The sequence below is a fragment of the Carex rostrata genome, chromosome 13 (genome assembly GCF_964058835.1).
Source record: "Carex rostrata chromosome 13, lpCarRost1.2, whole genome shotgun sequence".
NCBI classification, from domain to species: domain Eukaryota; kingdom Viridiplantae; phylum Streptophyta; class Magnoliopsida; order Poales; family Cyperaceae; genus Carex; species Carex rostrata.
The window spans coordinates 2760004-2781901 of record NC_135930.1 but is presented as its reverse complement, the minus strand read 5'-3'; the positions used below and the strand labels follow the sequence as shown (position 1 = coordinate 2781901).

Sequence of the window (21898 nt, the reverse complement as noted above, 5' to 3'; positions counted from 1 at the left end):
TAGGTTTGAACCCCCATGAGACTAAATGGTATTCAACCCTTGTGTACCATCTAAGGTTCATCAGGTTTTGAGCTTGTAAATGCAATGATCTAAAACCAACTATAGTTGTACCTCAAAAACTGTGGTGGTATAGTATACTTGTGATGCCTCAAAGGCTACTAATCAGACTAAATCGACATCTGAATGAAATTTTTTCAAGCTGTTCAATTGTGTTTTTTCTCTACTGACAGGGCTGTAGTGAGAAGTCATAGGATGGATTTATGAAAGCACGGCACGCTCGTTCAGATCTGCTCCCGAAGTGAAACTATAAAGTAGCTAGCATGGATTACAACCCTTCATGCAGTTGATGGAGAAAAAAGAAGTATAAGACAGGTATTTTTATGCATAAGGATCACGCAGGTACGTTATGCATTGTTTATATTTGTTCTATTAATTAGTTAATTAGAGACTTTAGACTGCTTTACCCCTACATAGAATATATTTAGGAAGTGAAATTTGTGGAAAAGGAAGACCAATTGCGAACCGGCAAAATAGGGTTTTGTTGAGTTAAAAGTAGGTTTGACATGCGAAATTATGTGCTAAATCTTCTATCTTTGTGACTGAATTTCAAGTTAAGTTACCAAGTAAACTATTCTTGTAGGATTATCCCACGTCAAAATCTTCTATCGTTGTTCATTGGTTCGTATGATTATGTCTCCAGTTTTGACAATTTGGGTTGCCAGTGAGTTAAGTAGTCATATGAGAATCTGTTCAATTTCACTTCCAATTCAGGTCATTGATCATCTTGCTTTGTCCCTATTAATTGTTTCTTCCTTACAGTCATATCAGAATCTGTTCAATTTCACTTCCAATTCAGGTCATTGATCATCTTGCTTTGTCCCTATTAATTGTTTGTTTCTTACAGAAGAGTACTAACCATTCCTCTATGTGGTGTGTACAACAACTCTTGGAAGCTTCAACTTTATCAAGTTATGCCCAAGGGAGACGCTGCTCTGCTTGTGATTTGGAATTTTTTTGCAAGATAAGTTTCTTCTTTCAATATCTAGTCTTGTTAATCGAAGTAAAATTTTTTTGGTATTTAATGCATAGATGCTTGATGTTCAATACCTGCATGGAGATATTTGAAGTTAGGTTTGAACCCCCATGAGACTAAATGGTATTCAACCCTTGTGTACCATCAAAGGTCCATCGGCTTTTGAGCTAGTAAATGCACCGATCTAAAAACAACTATAGTTGTACCTCACAAACTGTGTTGGTATAGTATACTTGTGATGGCTCAAAGGCTACTAATCAGACTAAATCGACATCGGAATGAAATTTTTTCAAGCTGTTCAATTGTGTTTTTTCTCTACTGACAGGGCTGTAGTGAGAAGTCATAGGATGGATTTATGAAAGCACGGCACGCTCGTTCAGATCTGCTCCTGAAGTGAAGCTATAAAGTAGCCAGCATGGATTACAACCCTTCATGCCGTTGATGGAGAAAAAAGAAGTATAAGACAGGTATTTTTATGCATGAGGATCACGTAGGTACGTTATGCATTGTTTATATTTGTTCTATTAATTAGTTATTTAGAGACTTTAGACTGCTTTACCCCTACATAGAATATATTTAGGAAGTGAAATTTGTGGAAAAGGAAGACCAAGTGCGAACCGGCAAAATAGGGTTTGGTTGACTTAAAAGTAGGTTTGACATGCGAAATTATGTGCTAAATCTTCTATCTTTGTGACTGAATTTCAAGTTAAGTTACGCAGTAAACTGTTCTAGTAGGATTATCCCACGTCAAAATCTTCTATCGTTGTTCATTGGTTCGTATGATTATGTCTCCAGTTTTGTCAATTTGGGTTGCCCGTGAGTTAATTTGTCATATCAGAATCTGTTCGATTTCACTTCCAATTCAGGTCCTTGGTCATCTTGCTTTGTCCCTATTAATTGTTTCTTTCTTACAGAAGAGTATTAACCTTACTTCTAAGTGGTGTGTACAACAACTCTTGCATGCTTCAACTTTATCCAGTTATGCCCAAGGGAGATGCTGCTCTGCTTGTGATTTGGAATTTTTTAGGAAGATAAGTTTCTTCATTCAATATTTAGTCTTGTTAATCGAAGTAAGATTTTTTTGGTATTTAATGCATAGATGCTTGATGTTCAATACCTGCATGGAGATATTTAAATTTGGTAGGTTTGAACCATAGTAGGCAAAATCGGCCGATACCGATCCGATACGGCCGATCCGTATCGGTATCGGCCGGCCCCGATCCGATCCTGAGCCGATCCTCACATAGCAAATCATAAAGAAAAAAAAAAAAAAAACCCGATTCTGAGCCGATCCTGAGCCGATTCTGATCTGATCCTCCGATCCCGTATCGGTATCGGCCGGGACCGATCCCGATACCGATACCGATTTTTCCTACTATGGTTTGAACCCCCATGAGACTAAATGGTACTAGCAAAGGTCCATCAGGTTTGGAGCTCGTAAATGTACCGATCTAAAACGAACTATAGTTGGGCCACAAAAACTGGGGTGATATAGTATATGTGTGATGCCTCAAAGGCTACTAGTCAGACTAAATCGACATCTGAATGAAAATTTTCCAAGCTGTTCAATTGTTTTTTTTCTGGACTGACAGGCCCGTAGTGGCAAGTCATCGGATGGATATCTGAAAGCATGGCACGCTCATTCAGATCTGCTCCCGAAGTGAAACTATAATGTAGCCAGCATGGAGTACATCCCTTTATGCCGTTGATGGAGAAAACAGAAGTATAAGACAGGTATTTTTATGCATGAGGATCACGCAGGTACGTTATGCATTGTTTATATTTGTTCTATTAATTAGTTATTTCGAGACTTTAGATTGCTTTACCCTTACATAGAATATATTTAGGAAGTGAAATTAGTGGAAAATGAAGACCAATTTAGAACCGGCAAAATAGGGTTTGGTTGAGTTAAAAGTAGGTTTGACTTGCGAATTTAAGTGCAAGAGCTTCTATCTTTGTGACTGAAATTCAAGTTAAGTTACCCAATAAACTGTTCTAGTAGGGTTTTCCCTCGTCAAAATGTTCTATTATTGTTCATTTGTCCATATGAGTAAGTCTCCTGTTTTGTCAATTTGGGTTGATAGTGAGTTAAGTAGTCATATCAGAATCTGTTCAATTTCACTTCCAATTCAGGTCCTTGGTCATCTTGCTTTGTCCCTATTAATTGTTTCTTTCTTACAGAAGAGTATTAACCTTACTTCTAAGTGGTGTGTACAACAACTCTTGCATGCTTAAACTTTATCCAGTTATGCCCAAGGGAGATGCTGCTCTGCTTGTGATTTGTAATTTTTTAGCAAGATAAATATCTTCTTTCAATATTTAGTCTTGTTAATCGAAGTAAGATTTTTTTGGTATTTAATGCATAGATGCTTGATGTTCAATACCTGCATGGAGATATTTAATTTTGGTAGGTTTGAACCCCCATCAGACTAAATGGTATTCAACCGTTGTGTACCATCTAAGGTCCATCAGGTTTTGAGCTAGTAAATGCGCTGATCTAAAACCAACTATAGTTGTACCTGAAAAACTGTGGTGGTATAGTATACTTGTGATGCCTCAAAGGCTACTAGTCAGACTAAATTGACATCTCAATGAAAATTTTCCAAGCTGTTCAATTGTGTTTTTTCTCTACTGACAGGGCCGTAGTGACAAGTGATAGGATGGATTTCTGAAAGCACGGCATGCATGTTCAGATCTGCTCCCGAAGTGAAACTATAATGTAGCCAGAATGGAGTAGATCCCTTTATGCCATTGATGGAGAAAACAGAAGTATAAGACAGGTATTTTTGTGAATGACGCTCATATAGGTACATTATGCATTGTTTATATTTGTTCTATTAATAACTTGTTTAGAGACTTTAGACTGTTTTACTTCTACATAGAATATATTTAGGAAATGAAATTAGTGGAAAATGAAGACCAACTGAGAACCGGCAAAATTGGGTTTGGTTGAGTTAAAAGTACGTTTGATATGCGAAATTAAGTGTAAAAGCTTCTATCTTTGTGACTGAAATTCAAGTTAAATTACCCAGTAAACTGTTCTAGTAGGGTTATCCCTCGTCAAAATCTTCTATCGTTGTTCATTGGTCCATATAATTAAGTCTCCTGTTTTGACAATTTGGGTTGCCAGTGAGGTAAGTAGTCATATCAGAATCTGTTCAATTTCACTTCCAATTCAGGTCATTGGTCATTCTTCTTTGTCCCTATTAATTGTTTGTTCCTTACATAAGAGTATTAACCTTACTTCTAAGTGGGGTGTACAACAACTCTTGCAAGCTTCAACTTTATCAAGTTATGCCCAAGGGAGATGCTGCTCTGCTTGTGATTTGGAATTATTTTGCAAGATAAGTTTCTTCTTTCAATATTTAGTCATGTTAATCGAAGTAAGATTTTTTTGGAATTTAATGCATAGATGCTTGATATTCAATACCTACATGGAGATATGAAAAGTTGGTAGGTTTGAACCCCCATCAGACTAAATGGTATTCAACCCTTGTGTACCAGCAAAGGTCCATCAGGTTTGGAGCTAGTAAATATACCGATCTAAAACCATCTATAGTTGTTCCACAAAAACTGGGGTGGTATAGTATACTTGTGATGCCTCAAAGGCTACTAGTCAGACTAAATCAACATCTAAATGAAAATTTTCCAAGCTGTTCAATTGTGTTTTTTCTGTACTGACAGGGCCGTAGTGACAAGTGATAGGATGGATTTCTGAAAGCACGGCATGCATGTTCAGATTTGCTCCCTAAGTGAAACTATAAAGTAGCCAACATGGAGTACATCCCTTTATGCCGTTAATGGAGAAAACAGAAGTATAAGACAGGTATTTTTGTGAATGACGCTCATATAGGTACGTTATGCATTGTTTATATTTGTTCTATGAATAACTTGTTTAGAGACTTTAGACTGTTTTACCTCTACATAGAATATATTTACAAAATGAAATTAGTGGAAAATGAAGACCAACTGAGAATCGGCAAAATAGGGTTTGGTTGAGTTAAAAGTAGGTTTGACATTTTAATTTAAGTGCAAAAGCTTCTATCTTTGTGACTGAAATTCAAGTTAAGTTACCCAATAAACTGTTCTAGTAGGGTTTTCCCTCGTCAAAATCTTCTATCATTGTTCATTTGTCCATATGAGTAAGTCTCCTGTTTTGACAATTTGGGTTGATAGTGAGTTTAGTAGTCATATCAGAATCTGTTCAATTTCACTTCCAATTCAGGTCCTTGGTCATCTTGCTTTGTCCCTATTAATTGTTTGTTTCTTACAGAAGAGTATTAACCTTACTTCTAAGTGGTGTGTACAACAACTCTTGCATGCTTCAACTTTATCCAGTTATGCCCATGGGAGATGCTGCTCTGCTTGTGATTTGGAATTTTTTAGCAAGATAAGTTTCTTCTTTCAATATTTAGTCATGTTAATCGAAGTAAGATTTTTCTGGTTTTTATTGCATAGATGCTTCATGTTCAATACCTGCATGGAGATATTTAAAGTTGGTAGGTTTAAACCCCCATGAGACTAAATGGTATTCAACCCTTGAGACTAAAGCTGGTAGGTTTGAACCCCCATGAGACTAAATGGTACTAGCAAAGGTCCATCAGGTTTGGAGCTCGTAAATGTACCGATCTAAAACGAACTATAGTTGTGCCACAAAAACTGGGGTGGTATAGTATATGTGTGATGCCTCAAAGGCTACTAGTCAGACTAAATCGACATCTGAATGAAAATTTTCCAAGCTGTTCAATTGTTTTTTTTCTGTACTGACAGGCCCGTAGTGGCAAGTCATAGGATGGATTTCTGAAAGCACGGCACGCTCATTCAGATCTGCTCCCGAAGTGAAACTATAATGTAGCCAGCATGGAGTATATCCCTTTATGCCGTTGATGGAGAAGACAGAAGTATAAGACAGGTATTTTTATGCATGAGGATCACGCAGGTACGTTATGCATTGTTTATATTTGTTCTATTAATTAGTTATTTAGAGACTTTAGATTGCTTTACCCTTACATAGAATATATTTAGGAAGTGAAATTAGTGGAAAATGAAGACCAATTTAGAACCCGCAAAATAGGGTTGGGTTGAGTTAAAAGTACGTTTGACATGCGAATTTAAGTGCAAAAGGTTCTATCATTGTTCATCTGTCCATATGAGTAAGTCTCCTGTTTTGACAATTTGGGTTGATAGTGAGTTAAGTACTCATATCAGAATCTGTTCAATTTCACTTCCAATTCAGGTCCTTGGTCATCTTGCTTTGTCCCTATTAATTGTTTCTTTCTTACAGAAGAGTATTAACCTCACTTCTAAGTGGTGTACAACAACTCTTGCATGCTTCAACTTTATCCAGTTATACCCAATGGAGATGCTGCTCTGCTTGTGATTTGGAATTTTTTAGCAAGATAAGTTTCTTCTTTCAATATTTAGTCTTGTTAATCGAAGTAAGATTTTTTTGGTATTTAATGCATAGATGCTTGATGTTCAATACCTGCATGGAGATATTTAAAGTTGGTAGGTTTGAACCCCCATCAGACTAAATGGTATTCAACAGTTGTGTACCATCTAACGTCCATCAGGTTTTGAGCTAGTAAATGCGCCGATCTAAAACCAACTATAGTTGTACCTCAAAAACTGTGGTGGTATAGTATACTTGTGATGCCTCAAAGGCTACTAGTCAGACTAAATTGACATCTCAATGAAAATTTTCCAAGCTGTTCAATTGTGTTTTTTCTCTACTGACAGGGCCGTAGTGACAAGTGATAGGATGGATTTCTGAAAGCACGGCATGCATGTTCAGATCTGCTCCCGAAGTGAAACTATAATGTAGCCAGCATGGAGTAGATCCCTTTATGCCGTTGATGGAGAAAACAGAAGTATAAGACAGGTATTTTTGTGAATGACGCTCATATAGGTACGTTATGCATTGTTTATATTTGTTCTATTAATAACTTGTTTAGAGACTTTAGACTGTTTTACCTCTATATAGAATATATTTAGGAAATGAAATTAGTGGAAAATGAAGACCAACTTAGAACCGTCAAAATAGGGTTTGGTTGAGTTAAAAGTACGTTTGATATGCGAAATTAAGTGTAAAAGCTTCTATCTTTGTGACTGAAATTCAAGTTAAATTACCCAGTAAACTGTTCTAGTAGGGTTATCCCTCGTCAAAATCTTCTATCGTTGTTCATTGGTCCATATAATTAAGTCTCCTGTTTTGACAATTTTGGTTGCCAGTGAGTTAAGTAGTCATATCAGAATCTGTTCAAGTTCACTTCCAATTCAGGTCATTGGTCATTCTTCTTTGTCCCTATGAATTGTTTGTTCCTTACATAAGAGTATTAACCTTACTTCTAAGTGGGGTGTACAACAACTCTTGCAAGCTTCAACTTTATCAAGTTATGCCCAAGGGAGATGCTGCTCTGCTTGTGATTTGGAATTATTTTGCAAGATAAGTTTCTTCTTTCAATATTTAGTCAAGTTAATCGAAGTAAGATTTTTTTGGTATTTAATGCATAGATGCTTGATATTCAATACCTACATGGAGATATTAAAAGTTGGTAGGTTTGAACCCCCATCAGACTAAATGGTATTCAACCCTTGTGTACCAGCAAAGGTCCATCAGGTTTGGAGCTAGTAAATATACCGATCTAAAACCATCTATAGTTGTTCCCCAAAAACTGGGGTGGTATAGTATACTTGTGATGCCTCAAAGGCTACTAGTCAGACTAAATCAACATCTAAATGAAAATTTTCCAAGCTGTTCAATTGTGTTTTTTCTGTACTGACAGGGCCGTAGTGACAAGTGATAGGATGGATTTCTGAAAGCACGGCATGCATGTTCAGATTTGCTCCCTAAGTGAAACTATAAAGTAGCCAACATGGAGTACATCCCTTTATGCCGTTAATGGAGAAAACAGAAGTATAAGACTGGTATTTTTGTGAATGAGGGTCATATAGGTACGTTATGCATTGTTTATATTTGTTCTATTAATAAGTTATTTAGAGAGTTTAGACTGTTTTACCTCTACATAGAATATATTTACAAAATGAAATTAGTGGAAAATGAAGACCAACTGAGAATCGGCAAAATAGGGTTTGGTTGAGTTAAAAGTAGGTTTGGCATTTTAATTTAAGTGCAAAAGCTTCTATCTTTGTGACTGAAATTCAAGTTAAGTTACCCAATAAACTGTTCTAGTAGGGTTTTCCCTCGTCAAAATCTTCTATCATTGTTCATTTGTCCATATGAGTAAGTCTCCTGTTTTGACAATTTGGGTTGATAGTGAGTTTAGTCATATCAGAATCTGTTCAATTTCACTTCCAATTCAGGTCCTTGGTCATCTTGCTTTGTCCCTATTAATTGTTTGTTTCTTACAAAAGAGTATTAACCTTACTTCTATGTGGTGTGTACAAGAACTCTTGGAAGCTTCAACTTTATCAAGTTATGCCTAATGGAGATGCTGCTCTGCTTGTGATTTGGAATTTTTTTGCAAGATAAGTTTCTTCTTTCAATATTTAGTCTTGTTAACCGAAGTAAGATTTTTTTGGTATTTAATGCATAGATGCTTGATGTTCAATACCTGCATGGAGATATTTAAAGTTGGTAGGTTTGAACCCCCATGAGACTAAATGGTATTCAACCCTTGAGACTAAAGTTGGTAGGTTTGAACCCCCACGAGACTAAAGTTGGTAGGTTTGAACCCCCATGAGACTAAATGGTACTAGCAAAGGTCCATCAGGTTTGGAGCTTGTAAATGTACCGATCTAAAACGAACTATAGTTGTGCCACAAAAACTGGGGTGGTATAGTATATGTGTGATGCGTCAAAGGCTACTAGTCAGACTAAATCGACATCTGAATGAAAATTTTCCAAGCTGTTCAATTGTATTTTTTCTGTACTGACAGGGCCATAGTGGCAAGTCATAGGATGGATTTCTGAAAGCATGGGACGCTCATTCAGATCTGCTCCCGAAGTGAAACTATAATGTAGCCAGCATGGAGTACATCCCTTTATGCCGTTGATTGAGAAAACAGAAGTATAAGACAGGTTATTTTATGCATGAGGATCACGCAGGTACGTTATGCATTGTTTATATTTGTTCTATTAATTAGTTATTTCGAGACTTTAGATTGCTTTACCCTTACATAGAATATATTTAGGAACTGAAATTAGTGGAAAATGAAGACCAATTGAGAACCGGCAAAATAGGGTTTGGTTGAGTTAAAAGTTGGGGTTTGACATGCGAAATTTAGTGCAAAGCTTCTATCTTTGTGACTGAAATTCAAGTTAAGTTACCCTGTAAACTGTTCTAGTAGGGTTATCCCTCATCAAAATCTTCTATCGTTGTTCATTGGTCCATGTAATTATGTCTCCTGTTTTGACAATTTTGGTTTCCAGTGAGTTTAGTCATATCAGAATCTATTCAATTTCACTTCCAATTCAGGTCATTGGTCATTCTTCTTTGTCCCTATTAATTGTTTCTTTCTTACAGAAGAGTTAACCTTACTTCTAAGTGGTGTGTAGAACAACTCTTGGAAGCTTCAACTTTATCAAGTTATGCCCAAGGGAGATGCTGCTCTGCTTGTGATTTGGAATTTTTTTGCGAGATAAGTTTCTTCTTTCAATATCTAGGCTTGTTAATCGAAGTAAAATTTTTTTGGTATTTAATGCATAGATGCTTGATGTTCAATACCTGCATGGAGATATTTGAAGTTAGGTTTGAACCCCCATGAGACTAAATGGTATTCAACCCTTGTGTACCATCAAAGGTCCATCGGCTTTTGAGCTAGTAAATGCACCGATCTAAAACCAACTATAGTTGTACCTCAAAAACTGTGGTGGTATAGTATACTTGTGATGCCTCAAAGGCTACTAGTCAGACTAAATTGACATCTAAATGAAAATTTTCCAAGCTGTTCAATTGTGTTTTTTCTCTACTGACTGGGCCGTAGTGACAAGTGATAGGATGGATTTCTGAAAGCACGGCATGCATGTTCAGATCTGCTCCCAAAGTGAAACTGTAATGTAGCCAGCATGGAGTAGATCCCTTTATGCCGTGGATGGAGAAATCAGAAGTATAAGACAGGTATTTTTGTGAATGACGCCCATATAGGTACGTTATGCATTGTTTATATTTGTTCTATTAATAACTTGTTTAGAGACTTTAGACTGTTTTACCTCTACATAGAATATATTTAGGAAATGAAATTAGTGGAAAATGAAGACCAACTGAGAACCGGCAAAATAGGGTTTGGTTGAGTTAAAAGTACGTTTGATATGCGAAATTAAGTGTAAAAGCTTCTATCTTTGTGACTGAAATTCAAGTTAAATTACCCAGTAAACTGTTCTAGTAGGGTTTTCCCTCGTCAAAATCTTCTATCATTGTTCATTTGTCCATATGAGTAAGTCTCCTGTTTTGACAATTTGGGTTGATAGTGAGTTTAGTAGTCATATCAGAATCTGTTCAATTTCACTTCCAATTCCGGTCCTTGGTCATCTTGCTTTGTCCCTTTTAATTGTTTATTTCTTACAGAAGAGTATTAACCTCACTTCTAAGTGGTGTGTACAACAACTCTTGCATGCTTCAACTTTATCCAGTTATGCCCAATGGAGATGCTGCTCTGCTTGTGATTTGGAATTTTTTAGCAAGATAAGTTTCTTCTTTCAATATTTAGTCTTGTTAATCGAAGTAAGATTTTTTTGGTATTTAATGCATAGATGCTTGATGTTCAATACCTGCATGGAGATATTTAAAGTTGGTAGGTTTGAACCCCCATCAGACAAAATGGTATTCAACCGTTGTGTACCATCTAAGGTCCATCAGGTTTTGAGCTAGTAAATGCGCCGATCTAAAACCAACTATAGTTGTACCTCAAAAACTGTGGTGGTATAGTATACTTGTGATGCCTCAAAGGCTACTAGTCAGACTAAATTGACATCTAAATGAAAATTTTCCAAGCTGTTCAATTGTGTTTTTTCTCTACTGACAGGGCCGTAGTGACAAGTGATAGGATGGATTTCTGAAAGCACGGCATGCATGTTCAGATCTGCTCCCGAAGTGAAACTATAATGTAGCCAGCATGGAGTAGATCCCTTTATGCCGTGGATGGAGAAATCAGAAGTATAAGACAGGTATTTTTGTGAATGACGCCCATATAGGTACGTTATGCATTGTTTATATTTGTTCTATTAATAACTTGTTTAGAGACTTTAGACTGTTTTACCTCTACATAGAATATATTTAGGAAATGAAATTAGTGGAAAATGAAGACCAACTGAGAACCGGCAAAATAGGGTTTGGTTGAGTTAAAAGTACGTTTGATATGCGAAATTAAGTGTAAAAGCTTCTATCTTTGTGACTGAAATTCAAGTTAAATTACCCAGTAAACTGTTCTAGTAGGGTTATCCCTCGTCAAAATCTTCTATCGTTGTTTATTGGTCCATATAATTAAGTCTCATGTTTTGACAATTTGGGTTGCCAGTGAGTTAAGTAGTCATATCATAATCTGTTCAATTTCACTTCCAATTCAGGTCATTGGTCATTCTTCTTTGTCCCTATTAATTGTTTGTTCCTTACATAAGAGTATTAACCTTACTTCTAAGTAGTGTGTACAACAACTCTTGCAAGCTTCAACTTTATCAAGTTATGCCCAAGGTAGATTCTGCTCTGCTTGTGATTTGGAATTATTTTGCAAGATAAGTTTCTTCTTTCAATATTTAGTCATGTTAATCGAAGTAAGATTTTTTTGGTATTTAATGCATAGATGCTTGATATTCAATACCTACATGGAGATATTAAAAGTTCGTAGGTTTGAACCCCCATCAGACTAAATGGTATTCAACCCTTGTGTACCAGCAAAGGTCCATCAGGTTTGGAGCTAGTAAATATACCGATCTAAAACCATCTATATTGTTTCCACAAAAACTGGGGTGGTATAGTATACTTGTGATGCCTCAAAGGCTACTAGTCAGACTAAATCAACATCTAAATGAAAATTTTTCAAGCTGTTCAATTGTGTTTTTTCTCTACTGACAGGGCCGTAGTGACAAGTGATAGGATGGATTTCTGAAAGCACGACATGCATGTTCAGATTTGCTCCCTAAGTGAAACTATAAAGTAGCCAGCATGGAGTACATCCCTTTATGCCGTTGATGGAGAAAACAGAAGTATAAGACAGGTATTTTTGTGAATGAGGCTCATATAGGTGCGTTATGCATTGTTTATATTTGTTCTATTAATCAGTTATTTAGAGACTTTAGACTGTTTTACCTCTACATAGAATATATTTAGAAAATGAAATTAGTGGAAAATGAAGACCAACTGAGAATCGGCAAAATAGGGTTTGGTTGAGTTAAAAGTAGGTTTGGCATTTTAATTTAAGTGCAAAAGCTTCTATCTTTGTGACTGAAATTCAAGTTAAGTTACCCAATAAACTGTTCTAGTTGGGTTTTCCCTCGTCAAAATCTTCTATCATTGTTCATTTGTCCATATGAGTAAGTCTCATGTTTTGACAATTTGGGTTGATAGTGAGTTTAGTCATATCATAATCTGTTCAATTTCACTTCCAATTCAGGTCCTTGGTCATCTTGCTTTGTCCCTATTAATTGTTTGTTTCTTACAGAAGAGTATTAACCTTACTTCTATGTGGTGTGTACAACAACTCTTGGAAGCTTCAACTTTATCAAGTTATGCCCAATGGAGATGCTGCTCTGCTTGTGATTTGGAATTTTTTTGCAAGATAAGTTTCTTCTTTCAATATTTAGTCATGTTTACCGAAGTAAGATTTTTTTGGTATTTAATGCATAGATGCTTGATGTTCAATACCTGCATGGAGATATTTAAAGTTGGTAGGTTTGAACCCCCATGAGACTAAATGCTATTCAACCCTTGAGACTAAAGTTGGTAGGTTTGAACCCCCATGAGACTAAAGTTGGTAGGTTTGAACCCCCATGAGACTAAATGGTTCTAGCAAAGGTCCATCAGGTTTGGAGCTTGTAAATGTACCGATATAAAACGAACTATAGTTGTGCCACAAAAACTGGGGTGGTATAGTATACGTGTGATGCCTCAAAGGCTACTAGTCAGACTAAATCGACATCTGAATGAAAATTTTCCAAGCTGTTCAATTGTATTTTTTCTGTACTGACAGGGCCGTAGTGGCAAGTCATAGGATGGATTTCTGAAAGCTTGGGACGCTCATTCAGATCTGCTCCCGAAGTGAAACTATAATGTAGCCAGCATGGAGTACATCCCTTTATGCCGTTGATGGAGAAAACAGAAGTATAAGACAGGTTATTTTATGCATGAGGATCACGCAGGTACGTTATGCATTGTTTATATTTGTTCTATTAATTAGTTATTTAGGGACTTTAGACTGCTTTACCCCTACATAGAATATATTTAGGAAGTGAAATTAGTGGAAAATGAAGACCAACTGAGAACCGGCAAAATAGGATTTGGTTGAGTTAAAAGTAGGTTTGACATGGGAAATAAAGTGCAAAATCTTCTATCTTTGTGACTGAAATTCAAGTTAAGTTACATAGTAAACTGTTCTAGGAGGATTATCCCACGTCAAAATCTTCTATCGTTGTTCATTGGTTCGTATGATTATGTCTCCAGTTTTGACAATTTGGGTTGCTAGTGAGTTAAGTAGTCATATCAGAATCTGTTCAATTTCACTTCCAATTCAGGTCATTGATCATCTTGCTTTGTCCCTATTAGTTGTTTCTTTCTTACAGAAGAGTACTAACCATTCTTCTATGTGGTGTGTACAACAACTCTTGGAAGCTTCAACTTTATCAAGTTATGCCCAAGGGAGATGCTTCTCTGCTTGTGATTTGGAATTATTTTGCAAGATAAGTTTCTTCTTTCAATATTTAGTCATGTTAACCGAAGTAAGATTTCTTCTTTCATTTGTTCGTATGATTATGTCTCCAGTTTTGACAATTTGGGTTGCCAATTTGGGTTGCCAGTGAGTTAAGTTGTCATATCAGAATCTGTTCAAATTCACTTCCAGTTCTGGTCATTGGTCATCTTGTTTTGTCCGTATTAATGGTATTCAATCCTTGTGTACCAGCAAAGGTCCATCTGGTTTTGATCTAATAAATGTACCGAGCTAAAACCTACTATAGTAGTACCTGTAAAACTATTGTGGTATAATATACTTGTGATGCCTCAAATGCTACTAGTCAGACTAAATCGACATTCGAATGAAAATTTTCCATGGAGTTCAATTGTGTTTTTTCTTTACTGGCAGGGCCGTAATGACAAGTCATAGGATGGATATCTGAAAGCACGGGTTGTGACAAATTATGAAATGGAAACCCTGCCAGAATACTTGACTACAATAATGGCATTGAAGCTAGAGATCAGGGGTTGTACTGAGAGGTTGCTGTCGAAGATTGTAAGCCAAGAAGAAACTGGTTTTGAGAGGATCAAATTCAAGCACATTCCCAATGTGACTATCAACAAGAAAACATTCCTATCAGGTGCACTAGTTGATTATGATCACAGCTAAGGTTGTAAACTAAGAATATACTCTGATGCTGGGTAATTATAATTTTTCCGTGTTAAGTTTTTACTTTTTAGTATGATTTTTATGTGAAGCATGCATTGTTTATTTGATAATCAATGATCTTTTTCTTTTAAAGTGTAGGTATCAAATATGCAACATTCGAATGCCTGGATCACTAGGCTTGGAACAGAAAGATGCAAACACATTTGCAACATGGGTATGCTGGAATTGTAGTTTTATTTTTCATCATAAGATTTTCACAATGTAACCAAGAGTTTTGATATTTTATTCCACAGAAAATGCAGAATATAAATTATTTAAATTATGATAATTGCATCAACAACTATACCGAGCCAACAAAGAGGTAATTTACACTTCTGCCCTCCCTTTTCATTTAGTACATTCAAGCACCTGAATAATGGATGTAGATTGTAACAGTCATGATCAGTAATGCACAAATTTAGTACAAGCCATGCAGAATGGAAAACCTCCAAATTTTAATTTTTAATTTTTTTTTTAATAACAGTCCATCTAACTTGTGTTTGGAATTTGGATTCTGTCCAAATGGACTTGAATACATGAAATTATTCCTATTGATATAAATAAAACTTGTAGTCCAAGCCTCCAAGAATAAAGAAAAAAGGAAAACATGTTGGTTGAAGTAGTTGTAATCTTTTTATTATATTTACAAGCATAAGGGTCTTTCTGCTGACAATCTCGTAGCGACTCTTTATATGCTACTTACAAGAAGATACTGTTCAGTTTCACCACCAATTATAAGCACAGGGTCAGGTCAGAGATGATGTGACAACAAGAAGAAGCTTATTCTTGCCAATACTCTTTTTGTTCAGGTAAATTAATTCCTCACCTGGTCTAACTAGCTTAGCTTTATATTAATTATAATATATTTGATTCATTTTTTTTATCTACTTTTAATGTGGAGAGACAAGTGTAGTGGGTACAGATTCAAATTTCAGTACCTATTGATTTAGCTTACAACTACAAAAAGAACCTATGCAAATGATTTTTTTCCATAACAGTACGGTACTGAACTGAACTTGGTTTTTGAGTAGCATGTTCTTGTCTGTTTTTGGCCCCCTCATTCATCTACTATGAAAGAAGTATGAACTATATATTTCAGGCCAGCTATCTCAAATAGAACCGTATCACAATTATCTGATTCATAACATGAGTACAATATTTCTGGAAGCAGTCATAGCGGTTTAGTTTTTGTACATTATTTTGGTTTTATAATTAACCAACTGATAAATGTTCAATACAAAACTGAGAGATATATAGCTGTATTGAAGCACTTAAATGATGATTTTTTCAATAGGTTTATCTAAGCAATATGTTTTGGTTAATTTGAGCATTTGGTGCACACTATATACAAGTATCAGCAGTACAAAACTAGGGTCTTCTTAAATTCACCAAGCTTCTTTGTGAGCTTAATTAAAAAACTCATCGAATTGGTTTTAAGCGACGCATCCAAATTGTTGAAACAAATCTACTTCACGAGTGATCATGCAAAATTTATAAATTTTCAAACTAATTTAATATAAAGTCAAGCGGACAAAAAATGATGAAAAATGAACACATTAAAATTAATTATAAACCATCTTTTTTTTACCGCTTGACTTTATGCTAAATTAGTTCAAAACTTCATAAATTTGTAAATGCATCACTCGTGAAGTAGATTGGTTTCAATGGTTTGGATGTATCTTTTGAAACCAATTCAATAGGTTTTTGAATTAAGCTCACAAAGGGACTTGGTGAGCTTAAGAACACCCTAATTCTACACCAAGTATCAGTACTAAACAACTGATTCAAGTTTTCTCTGTGTGCTTTATAGATTTAGCCACCAAAGATGCCAATGTTAAAATCTGCAAAAGGACAGTGTTGATGGTAAAATAATTCACTTGGAAAGGATCGCTTTTCAAATATTTATACATGTTTCACAGTTGTACCATATCTAGATGATTTGTTCAGGATGGAAAATCATTTCTTGTTAATAGAACTGCTGAATCTTTTTTTATTCTTTTTTATTCTTTTCACTAAATAAATCTGATATAATTAATATTTCCAAAGAAGTTCCTTTTTATTTTGCATATTATGATGATTATGATTAATTGGACTAAATTGACAATTTGAATATTGCTTTCTCAAATTAAGCTAAAAGATAAAAAAAATATTGTATTTTCATTCTACTTACAAACTAGTTTTGTACTAATTTTCGTGCTGAATATCATTCCATGTTTCACAAAATTCTGTCAATATATGGACCATTAAAAAAATTTAATTCACATGATGGATGGTAAAATTTGTATCAATGTTTTTATCATTTTTCATTAGTATGATATGCATAAAATATAAGTTATATTTTAATTGTTATATTTCAACAATATTGGGATTTCTATAAAGAGTAAGGCTTGGGTGCTATGCATAGCATAAGGCCATCTGTGCTACGGCCTTAAAAATCTATCAAATAAACTTCAAACTTTGATTTAAGTAGCTCAGTAGATTGGTTATATAATGAACTTGTAGAATACCAAACTTTACTATTTATGAAATTTTCTTACTATTTTTTATGATTTATGAAAGATGACAAATAATGACTTCAAAATAAAAGAAAATTGTCAATATTTTAGGTCATTTTTTTATCATATTTCATAAATCATAAAAAAATAGTAAAAAAATTTCAAAAATAATAAAAAGTAGTATTCTACAAGTTTATTACATACCAATTTATTGAGTTACGAAAATTGAAGTTTGAAGTTTATACGATAAGTTAATGAGGCCGTAGCACGGATGACCTTATGCTATCCATAGCACCCAAACTTTACTCTTGTATAAAATAGAGGGGTATAATATAAAAAGTATCTGACATGAAATATGAGTGTTAAGAAACAAATTTGAACCTTATTTTCTCCTGAGAATCAGTGGTAGAAAAGAAAGAAAATCAAAAATAGGATGAGAAAATAAAATTGCTGTGAATCTCTCTGCAGTCTCTGCAGTGTCAAAGATAAATATCAAATGAAAGAGACCTTCATATCTTTACCTTAACCATAAATCAGGAAAACAATTTTTCACAGATAATTTTTTATTTATAGAACTTATTATTAAATAATAAAGGGAAACAACGATAGTGCTGGAGTTTTTCTATGGCATAGGATCCGAAAAAAAATTCAGATCCAAATTTTGAAGCTGAAATTAATTTTTTGGGCTCCACGTGTTTTCTGTTTTAGAAAAAAAAATTCAGCATCTCTTTCTATTTAAAAAAATCTCAGCTACTGTGTCAGAAAAAATCTCAGCACTATTTATATTTCAAAAAACACCCAGAGACTCTTTCCTTTTGAAAAAAACCCATTGTCTGCAGAAAGAGTCTTACTTAAAGTCTTAAACCCAATTTAGCCCTAAATACCATTTGGTTCAGAAATTAGGTCCATAGTTAACACAAATTGGCCTACAATTATGACTTTTATATGTGATCTAATAACATACTTCTATTTTTCTATTTGAAAAGGTTGCCTCGTTCAATGGAGAGAACAGAGCTGTCTCACTCTATGACAAACACATAAGTAAGACCTACCAAGCCACTGCAAAAGAAGGTGCTGCTAACGGGTTTGGCATGGGATCTGTTTTCCTAATCATCTTTGCTAGTTATGGTCTTGCCATATGGTATGGTGGTCAGCTCATTATAAACAAAGGATACAGTGGAGGCACAGTTATTAGTGTTTTATTGGCAGTCCTCATTGGTGCTTCGTAAGTCTTGTTTTCCTTCCGTTATTTGTTTTTCAAACTTTTTCTTTCTGTTATTTGTTTCTAAAAGGCAAACAAGATAATATAACTCCTGTGCTTTTGTACTGGCTTCCTTGCGATACCAGCCCTAGTACAAAAACGAGAGCAAGATGAAAATTTTGTGTGGATAATATAAGCCATCCCAAAATATTACCTTCTAGGCTCATTGGTATGTAGTTGTGGTCCTCTGGAAAAAGTATGCCAGGAACTATTTTAATCTACTAACTGTGAAAATAGAAAAAGATGAGCGTGCTGGATAAATCAACCAAAATCCTTCTCTAGTTTTTCCATATACCATCTGCAAACTTGAATTTAGCACTGTAATAATCTCTCCTTTTTCTTTTACATATGAAATAAGGTCTCTGGGCAATGCATCTCCTTGTGTGACTGCTTTTGCTGAAGGCCAGACCGCAGCATATTGGATGTTTGAAACAATCAAGAGAAAGCCGGATATTGATGCATATGATGAAAGTGGTGTTACCTTGGAAAAAATGAATGGTGATGTCGAGCTGAGAGATGTGTATTTTAGTTATCCTGCAAGACCCGAGCAGCTAATATTTAATGGATTCTCATTGAGAGTTGACAGCGGTATGTAGTGAGCTGAACATATTGTGATTGGAAAAATCATTAGCCTAATGATAAAATCAGACTAATCAAACACTGCACCAAATAATTATGATACCAAAATCGAGTGTGTAGCAATGTTGAATGGTTGTCTTAAATAAATTTGGTGATTCGAGGTGAACTTTTTTAATGTTGCTTCTCCTATAATCAGGATCCCAAGTACTTCAATAATTTCACACCACTAGCCTAATAATGAAACCTCAACTGTTGCAGTTATGTACTGTACTAATCCATACTGAATCAAACAATTATAGTAAAATTGAGTGTAGAAATGGTGAATTATCCTTTTAAGGAAGTTTGATATTTTAGCTCTTTTGCAAGTAGTTAATCAATTCCATAATCTAATATGGAATTGGGGTTTGAATTTGTCACATAATAGGTACTACAATGGCTATAGTAGGAGAAAGTGGGAGTGGGAAATCCACAGTTATAAGTTTGGTAGAGAGATTCTACAACCCACAAGCAGGAGAGGTTCTAATAGATGGTGTTAATATAAAAACATTGAAGCTTGGTTGGATTAGAGAAAAAATTGGGCTTGTTAGCCAAGAGCCACTGTTGTTTATGACAACTATCAAGGAGAATATATTGTATGGCAAAGAGGGAGCCACGCTAGAAGAGGTCACACAAGCTGTTGAGCTGGCAAATACTGCCAATTTCATTGACAAATTGCCTGATGTAAGTAACTCAGACCTAATGATATATTTGCTTCCTTTTTCCTATTAAATACTCAAGTTTCAATATTTGTTCTGTACACAACTTGTTAATAATATAACAAATCAATTTTAACAGCCAATATGTTTATATTAATCCTGTCCAGGGGCTAGATACTATGGTTGGTCAGCGTGGGGCTCAACTTTTAGGGGGTCAGAAGCAGAGGATTGCAATTGCAAGAGCTATCTTGAAAAACCCTAAGATCTTATTGCTTGATGAAGCCACAAGTGCATTGGATGTTGAGTCAGAGAGAATTGTGCAAGAGGCATTAGACAGAATAATGGTAGAGAGAACCACTCTTGTTGTGGCGCACCGTCTAAGCACCGTGAGAAATGCTGATCGCATTTCGGTCGTGCACGAGGGTAAAATTGTAGAACAAGGTGAATAAAATTCTAATTCATTTTCCAAAACTTCAATATTTGAAAAAAACTACGAGTGTTACTAGACAGTTTCCAAATTCTCATCCCTGTTGAAGTGCAAACAAATGTTTACTATATTCTGTGCTATTTGGAAAAACAGTCTCTATTTATTTTTCTGGGTATGCATGTCAATTGGCACTTTTGCAACAAAAAATTGGTGAAAAATCCAATTGCCAAATTCAACCAATGAAGTAATTGGTATACAATATTGAAGATAATTATCATCCTTTCCCATAATTATTTAATTATGAAGGTCCCCATGATGAGTTGACAAAAGATCCAGATGGTGCTTACTCCCAACTAATTCGCCTCCAAGAAGCTAGTCATGAGGGAAAAGATCATCATCATGTGTCTACAAGCAAATCATATAGCCATAGCGCATCTTTGAAACGCTCGCTCAGCCGTCGCTTGTCAGGAGCGAGCAGCAAACACCTTTCCTTCAACCTTCCCTTCACCACTCCTGGTCTAACACCAGATGATGAAGATGCCGATGAAGGTTATGGCGACAAAAGTGCTCCTAAAAAGGCACCTGTGGGTCGACTGATGAGTTTGAATAAGCCAGAATTTCCTGTTTTAATCATGGGCTCAATATCAGTTGCAGTACATGGTGTACTGTTCCCCATGTCTGGACTGATCATAGCAAGAGCAATAGAAGCATTTTTCCAACCACCACACAAATTGAGGAAGGACACAAGTTTTTGGGCATTGATGTGTGTGGTATTGGGAATTGGATCTATTATTTCAATACCAGCGGAGTATTTCTTGTTTGCGGTGGCTGGGGGGAAGCTTGTTGAAAGGATCCGGAGTTTGTCTTTCCGGAGCATAGTTCGGCAGGATGTTAGCTGGTTTGACAATCCCAGTAACTCTAGGTCAGTAAACTAATCGGTGCGAGGCTTTCAATGGATGCTTTGAATGTTCGCCGACTTGTAGGAGACACTTTGGCATTAATTGCTCAGACCTTGGCTAATCTGATTTGTGGATTTGTGGTAGCAATGGTTGCGAACTGGCAGCTTGCCCTCATAATAACGGTTGTAATCCCATTGGTGGGTCTCCAGGCTTATGCACAAGTGAAATTTCTCAAGGGATTTAGCGCCGATGCTAAGGTTAGATCAACATTACATTTCAGAATTTCATAACTTCAGATCCAGATACTTATTTGACATAACTATGTATGGGGGTATAAATGATTTATTTTTTCATTACTGAGATGACTAGGGCTATGAAGTCCACACTCTACAGTTAATTAACTTTCCAAATAGAAATGTGGACTGCTAATAACAGGTATATTCCACTAGCAGAGTTTGATTTTTTAAGCCTGAACAAGCAATATCTTAGTTATTCATGAACAAGAATTAACAAGGAAGAAACCAAATTATATTAAACCATTCAAATTAGTATATGGTTCAACACACTACACAATAACGAGAGCAAAATATGGCAACCCAGAGAATATGTGATATCTCCATATTTGATCTATTGCTCCGACCAATTCTTGTACCAAAATCTGCGTTTTAAACCACCAAATCGCGTATTTAACATTGAATATCCATAGAATGTGGTACTGCTGCGATTTCATTCTTATTTTGCAGAAAACGGGCGAAATCAGGGAAGTTACTGAATTCTGAGACATCTGATGCGACCCTCATCACATCTGACGCGACCCTCATCACATCTGACGCGACCCTCATCAGAGTCGATGCGGGTAGCATCATAGTCGATGCGACCCTCATCAGAGTCGATGCGACCCTCATCGGACCTGACGCTGGTCGCATCGCGAGTTTCCAGAGCAGACAACAAAGGCCCA

The 21898-nt window shown here is 35.7% G+C and overlaps 1 long non-coding RNA gene and 1 pseudogene across 2 annotated transcripts in view; both read left to right on the top strand.

The window, feature by feature from the left end:
- The first annotated feature begins 14853 nt into the window (after nucleotides 1-14853).
- LOC144564085 (uncharacterized) lies at nucleotides 14854-15190 on the top strand. Its single transcript, XR_013514548.1, has 2 exons — nucleotides 14854-14906; nucleotides 15158-15190. It is a non-coding gene; the product is annotated as an uncharacterized LOC144564085 (long non-coding RNA).
- A 2857-nt stretch (nucleotides 15191-18047) lies between these two features.
- Nucleotides 18048-21898, top strand: part of LOC144564084 (ABC transporter B family member 11-like) — an 85457-nt pseudogene continuing 81606 nt past the window's right edge. Inside the window, exons 1-5 of the transcript XR_013514547.1 lie at nucleotides 18048-18304; nucleotides 18699-18928; nucleotides 19344-19639; nucleotides 19782-20055; nucleotides 20348-21197. The product of XR_013514547.1 is annotated as an ABC transporter B family member 11-like (transcript). The remainder of the gene's footprint in view (nucleotides 18305-18698; nucleotides 18929-19343; nucleotides 19640-19781; nucleotides 20056-20347; nucleotides 21198-21898) is intronic.